The sequence below is a fragment of the Arachis hypogaea genome, chromosome 19 (assembly GCF_003086295.3).
Source record: "Arachis hypogaea cultivar Tifrunner chromosome 19, arahy.Tifrunner.gnm2.J5K5, whole genome shotgun sequence".
NCBI classification, from domain to species: domain Eukaryota; kingdom Viridiplantae; phylum Streptophyta; class Magnoliopsida; order Fabales; family Fabaceae; genus Arachis; species Arachis hypogaea.
The window spans coordinates 129,693,071-129,700,365 of NC_092054.1; the positions used below are offsets into that span (position 1 = coordinate 129,693,071).

At 41.8% G+C, this 7,295-nt stretch overlaps 1 pseudogene; it reads right to left on the bottom strand.

The window, feature by feature from the left end:
- Nucleotides 1-124: 124 nt before the first annotated feature.
- On the bottom strand, nt 125-667 carry LOC114925967 (2-hydroxyisoflavanone synthase-like; annotated as a pseudogene).
- Between the last annotated feature and the right edge of the window lie 6,628 nt (nt 668-7,295).

Genomic DNA, 7,295 nt, shown 5'->3' on the forward strand with positions numbered 1-7,295 from the left:
TCTCTCCTAGGCCGTCGGGTGGCCGGGCTTCAGTGGGAGGACGGTTGTCCTCTCTTGGTTGTTGCTGGGTTGGGGTTGGTTGGCGATGTGCGCGCTTATTATCCTCCCGTGGGTGGGAGGAGTGTTATCTTGGAGTTCGGGAGTTGGGGTGTTGGGTGGAGGATTGCCGCCACGATTTGGCTGTCCCCCGCATCTGTGCAAGAACCTTGAGAACTTTCTTGATCTCTTGGCTCCTGAGAGGTCTGAGCTTGGCCACGGTGGTAGCGTTTAAGGAGGTCGTTCATGATGAGCTTCCTTATGAATTTTCAGTAAGGTCCGAAGGGGATCATGGCGACAGAGTTGTCATAGGTGAGGCAGCGAATGGCAGAGGTTTGGAACCTGGTGTTGAAGGAGGTGATCTCGTGGGTTTGGAGGAAGAGCTTGAAGAGTTCAAAAGAAGAAGCAACCACGGTGGGCATGGAGCCGAAATAGAGGGAGAAGATGGGGCCATGGCACTTGGAGAGACGGATGAGGGAGTGGTGAATGAGAGGGTCCAAGAGGTGGAGGTGTCCCACTAAAGGGAGGCGAGACTTTGGGCTCGGAGGACTTGGAATTTCACCATTGGAGTAGGGCGAAGGTGCATAAAGAGTGTTATCACTAAGAAGGTGATTGCAAGTCGAAGAAACATTGTTCCTTTAGGATTTCGCCATTGGAGTAGGGCGAAGGTGTGTTATCACTGCAAAGGTAATGCAAGTTAAGGAAACATTATTCCTTTGGGATTTCGCCGTTGGAGTAGGGTGAAGGTGTGTTATCACTGCAAAGGTGATGCAAGTTAAGGAAACATTATTCCTTTTTGCTCTCAGTTACACACAAGAAATCTGAGTTTGATGATTGCTCTTATGGGTTATCCGCCATGCCGCCACAACGCTGCAAAGTTTTCATAGACGGCGCCAATGTACAAGATGTCTCTGGTACAGGTTGAGAGATGGATCGAGAACTTGCGGGTTGAGGCAGATGCCGGATCACTTGACTGGAGCAATGGAGGGAGGTACCTGCAAAGACACTCCGATGCTCAAGTCAGAATGGATCTAAGAGGTATAAGGTGTGAGGAATGAATGAATACCTGGAGGGACCTGGGTCCTCTATTTATAGGTGATGGTGAATATCTTATCTTATCTTATTTGGCTAAGATAAGGGAGACGTTTGAATTCGAAAGTTAGTTAGGAGCTCTAGTGAGCTGGTTCTGGGTCTTCTGGAAGGGTGAAGCAGGTCAGACCCTGGTAACCGGGTTCGAGGACCGTTCCGGGTGTAGGATCCGTGGGCTGGATCTGTAACAGTCATGATTTATTATTTCAGCCTTTCACCTTTCATTTTCTTGAGAGAATCCAGTAAGTCATGTATGAAAAAAGTGTTAATGATGAAAAATAGAGATCAAATGGATCGTTTCTACCGATTAGATGGTTGGTCATGTTACTGGACTCATAAACAAAGATGTTAGTCTATAAAATTCTTATTGATTTTATATTAGAGTAACAGTTAATTCTTAACTAATTAGTTTTAAAATGATTGTGATAGTGTTCATGTAGTTATAAGTAAGGTTATATTAGAATTTGTGATATATGTTGTACAAAGTTATTGATAAAGCTATAGATAAAGTTATATATAAGGCTACAATTTGCTATTGGTCTGGGTAGATTTTTCATAGACAAGTGTGAATTTGCCTTATACAAGTCTAGAGTTACTACATATGTCATGCACTTTAAATTAGAATTTGCAATAAATTAGTATTTGTCGCTAATTAATTTTTAAATGTAATGGTTGAATGAAACAAGTTTTTATGGTTTGAATGATTGTTGTAATTAGATTAATTACATATAGCATACTGAGTGTGAAAATATTGTTGTGTGATGCACCTAATTTGTTGTATTAAGATCAAGAGGTATCATAATATGTCTCTTTACGATCATATCATTTTCTACTTTGAAGCTACTAGATTGTACTACCTGATTAGGCTCAACGACCATTGGTTTAAGCTGGATGAGCCTCTGATTAGTACATTTATTGAGTTGTGGCATCCTAAAACTCACACGTTCTATATGCCATTTTCTGAGTGCACTATTACGCTACAGGACATGAGGCCTACCAGTTTGGTTTGAAACCTTCCTATAACTTGGTTTGAAACCATAACTATCTTATGTTGAATCTTGTAGCATCTTTATCGAGATAACCACATCTGTCCTAACCATCAAAAAGATAAACGAACATATCACATGATGATCAGTCTGGCTGTGATCGCTTGACAAGTCAGTTGCTAAATATGTGTGAGGTTATTATATCTTCTGAGCTTTTAATTACTTTTTCTTTGTTAATGAGTAAATCCGAATCAATCATCAATTGCAACCATTTTTCAAACTTTTTGTACTTTTTATAGTACTTGATGTAATCTGACTCTAACACATGGTACTCAACCCTCACAGCTTGAAACTTAGTACAACTTTCTCTTTGTTCGAGAACGATGGACCAAGTTAAAACTCATTTGGATTTGAGACATCTTTGTGGATCCACATGCACTTGACCAAATTGCATGTCCAAAAATTCTTACTGTGCCATTCTCTCCAAGTTTAAGGTCGATAAGTGAGGCGGGTATTGTTATCTTTCAGAACTTGATGGACTTTCTCGCCTTACGAGAATTTCACTTAAATCCTTATCGTTATCATTACCTATCATGTTAGTCTCCTCGTTCTCGTCATGATTATGCAAAGCGTCTTCTCTTGAATATGTTTTTATGCCATCTATAGTAGGTAGGAGGATATTATGAGTATTTTCCATCACAATCGCAAATTTGCCAAAGATATGATTTTTTCGGATATCACAAACAACATCATTGTTGTGGTTTAAATCAACTACAAAGGATAACGATGCCATCAATACTATGTCTGATGCTATCATAGGTCTAGAAGTAGAAGCTCCACCCAAATTAAGATTGAGGATTTGAAACTGATCCTCCAAACTTCCAACCACATTCACAAACTTAGCATACAATCTAGTTACCCTTATTTCAAAAAAATTTTTTTGCGACAGTGAAACAACACTTATAAATCTTCATCATTTTTTATCACAAAAGAATCATACTTAACAAAATTTTTGCCAGTAGCAATAAAAATCTTATAAAACTACTTTTTTAGTTGTTTGATTCAACAAATCTCAAATTTCTATAATATACTATTTTGTAATTCCACAAAATCGATAAATAAACAAATGAAGATATTAAGTGAATCTTTGCTATTATTGAATTTAATTCCTTCTCTAATTTTTTCTTAATTTTACTTGCGTGACATTAGCCCCAAAGTTTGAAGGTGCTAAGGAGGTGAAGGACTTTCGGCCAATTAGTATGGTGGGCTATTTGTATAAAGTGATCTCGAAGGTGTTGGTGAGGAGGATGAGGTCCGTGATGCCGGGGTTGGTAGGAGAGACGCAGACTGCGTTTGTAAAGGGTAAGAAAATTCATGATGGAGCACTCATAGCCTATGAGACAGTTCATTGGCTGAAGGCGCGTAAAAAGAAAGCGGTTATCATCAAGTTGGATTTTCAAAAAGCTTATAATAGAGTAAGATGGAGTTTTGTTGATATTGTGCTACAGAAGATGGGTTTCATCCAAAGGTGGAGGAATTGGGTAAAAGAGTGTGTTACCACGGCTACTATGTCAGTACTGGTAAACGGGACACCGTCAAAATCGTTCAAGATGGAAAGGGGACTAAGACAAGGAGACCCCCTATCTCCACTCCTATTTGTACTCATTGTTGATGTGTTGCATAGGATGCTGGGGGAAACCGTCAGGAACGGGCGCATTGCGCCGTTACTAGTAGGGGGAGACCATATGGAGCTGTCGCACCTACAATTCGCAGATGACACAATTTTATTCTGCCCGCCGGATACGGAAACAATTGTGAACTATAAGAGATTGTTGCGTTGTTTTGAGCTGATGTCTAGGCTGAGCATTAAATTTGATAAGTCGAATCTGATCCCGGTGAACTGTGAGCAAGGATGGATTGATCATGCGTGTGACCTACTAGGGTGCCAAAAGAAAGAGTTGCCTGTTCGATACCTTGGGATTTCCTTGGGAGCTAATCCGCGGTTGGTAAAGACGTGGAAACTAATCATAGATAAGGTGGAACAGAAGCTCAGCTTATGAAAAGCGAAGGTATTGAATAAAGCAGGTAAGCTTGTCCTCATAAAATCAGTACTAAATAGCTTGCCCATTTATTACCTAAGTTTGTATAAGATGCCACGGGCGGTGGCGGCCAAGCTGATTGCTTTACAAAGGCACTTTATGTGGTGCAAGGAGGACGGAACCTATGGCATACCGTTGGTCAAATGGGAGTTGGTCCAGGCTCCGAAAACGGCTGGGGGCTTGGGGGTGGGGGATGTGGTGCTTAGGAACACAACACTATTGTTTAAATAGTGGTGGCGGTATTCAAAGGAAGAATGCTCGCTGTGGAAAAAGATTGTCTGTTCTTGCAACAAGTTGACCCCTAATGTAATGCTAGCAAATCAGTCTTTACCGGTCAAAGGGGGGCCTTGGAAGGACATATGCCAGCTGAATATCAAAGAGTAAAGGGTGCGAGATAAAATGGTGAGTGGTCTGGCGATGGAAGTCGGCAGCGGTAGGAAAACCCGGTTTTGGGAAGATAATTGGATTCAGGGGGGTCCTCTAAAAGTGAATTTCCCAAGACTCTTCTCTATTTCAAGCCAACAAGGATTTGTGATTGGGGATTGTGGGTTTTGGGATGGATTAGAGTGGATATGAAACTTTCAATGGAGGAGGGAGTTGTTCCAATGGGAGCTAGAACTTGTACATCAACTGCATGAGCGGCTAAGGTCAGTAAAGATTTCATCTGAGAGCGAGGATAGTGTGGTGTGGAAATTTGATAAAACAGGTGTCTTTTCCACGCAATCCTTTCTGCAGGTAATCCAAACGGAGACGTTGTTAGATGAGATCACGAGTTATAGCTTCACAAGTACACTATGGAGAGGCCTGGTACTCCCAAGAATTGAGCTTGTTGGATGGTTTGTGCTAGTGGGTTGAATTAATACTAAGGAGAGGTTGACTAAATTAGGAGTTTTTATTCATAGTGATAATATTTACGTCCTGTGCCACAAGGGGATAGAAATTGTTGAGCATTTATTTCTTCGGTGTGAGGTAACATGGCAGGTGTGATGCTACTGGTTGCGATCCTTTGGTAGAGAATGGGATATTCCTGGAACCATGAAAGAACTATTTGGGAGTTGGATTGTCATACACGGCAGAAGACAAAGGCAGAAGTTGTGGATGATGGCGTTATTTGCCGTGATCTGGAACATCTGGTTGGAACGTAATGCCAAAATATTCAAGAATACACGAGCAAGTATTGACTTCATTCAAACAAAGACGGTGTTAAGCTACAAAGAGTGGAATGGTTGTGATTCTTTCGGTGGTTGATAGCTTAGCCGGAGATGCAAGGAAATTAGTTGCTTTGTCTGCAGTGTTTTATGTATTTATGTTTATTTATTTTGCTCCACTTTAATGTGTTGAATTTTTTCTATTTCAAAAAATTTTTTTTTCTTTATGACAAACTAAAACTAAAAAACCTTCATCAGACATTTCGAAATCGCACACATATCACACATAATTTCACTTATTTATATATGTCCACTTTTTAGTAAATCATTTTGGATAAATCCCAATTAGACAATACCGCTTCTCTTCGAATAAATCGGTGTGGGTAAAACTATTTTATGTAAACTCTCCTTACCAACTAACTTGGTATGGGTTAATCTGATTCATCTTAATTTATCGTCTTGGTTTAAACTGATTTATATGGTGCCATATGTAAGACCCAGAATCTTTGAAAAGTCTTACTATGATCAAGTCTCAAATCACACGGTTATTTATAGCCTTAATTTTGGAAATCACTTTATTAAAGATAATTAAGGCAAGTTTTGATTTATGGGATTTGAGATAAGTTATGATTATTATCCAATTTCACAATTATTGGATTATTTTCTATATTCAGAGTATAAAATTGGTGGTTGTGAAATAATAAGGATTTCTATATGATTTGAATTAAATAAGTAATATTTAATATTAATACTGCTACTTTGGAAAATAAGGGATTTAATTATATTACTCTTAATTATTTGATTTGGATATTTTATTGAAAATAATTTGTGAAATTGGTGAGCAAAAAGTATTTTCTATATATAATTAGTGTTGGATTTAAATTGGGTTTCAATTACTACATTACCCTATTTTTAAGTGAAATTACTAAAATGCCCATTCCCTTAACCCTAAGTTTCAAAAGTGAAACCCTAGTCCCTAACCCTTAGCCGTCACTATCCCTTTCCCTCCTATCACCCAAACCCACGGTGGAACCAGAAAGAAAGGCAAGCAGAAAGGGAAAGCAGAAATGGGGAAAAGAAGGGAGGAAAATGCGCCGGCCAGGGGAAGGAGTTGCTGTCGCCACGGTCGATCACGTCTGCTGCCACGCCTCCATGCCACCACGCCTCGCAGTCGAACCCATTTCCGCTGCTACCACCGTCACGGAGAAGAGGCGTCGAAGAGGGGCCGAACTCGCGCCTCGTCGCTGCCGTCCCTGGGGCTTCGAGCCGCGTCGCCGTCCTTGGTGACCCACGAGCCGAGAGCACACGTGCAGGGTGGAGGATGGCGCTGTTGTCGCCGCTGCTTCTCCTAACTCCGCTGCTGCCCGTTGAAGACGACGCCGTCGCAGGTCAGAACTCAGGCGAGAGAGAGGAGGTCACGAAGGAGAGAGCCACACCCAGTCCCTGGTTGCCGCCGCGCCAAAAGGGGGAGTGGCCGCCGTCGTTGCAGAGGAGCCGCGCGGCCACCTTCGCATTCTCGCGCATAGAAAGGGGGATGCACGAAGGGGGATCTTCTTCCGCCGTTGTCGTGCCGTGAGCGCCGATTCGGTGGTTGCCATCGCTGCTGCATGGGTTCCTGTGGTCCAAGCCGCCTTTGATGGAGCTCGCATCACCGTCAGCCATGGCCGCTGTACCTCTGGCCGCCAGAAAAACTTTGCTGCCGCCGCCAGAGAACTCTGCCGGTAAGGGTTTTAAATTTGTGGATTCGGTCATTTTGAGTTTCAAGAAGGTTTTGATGCTGCGCGGTTTTATAGATGACCCACCGGAGCTTCTGGCCGCTGCCGGAGCTGTTTTCGGGGCCGGTTCGAAATCGCAGCTGCTTCGTGTTGTTATTCTGGTAAGAAATTATGTTTCGAAAGCCCTACGTTAGTGTCCCGTACGTGTATTAAAGCCTTTAC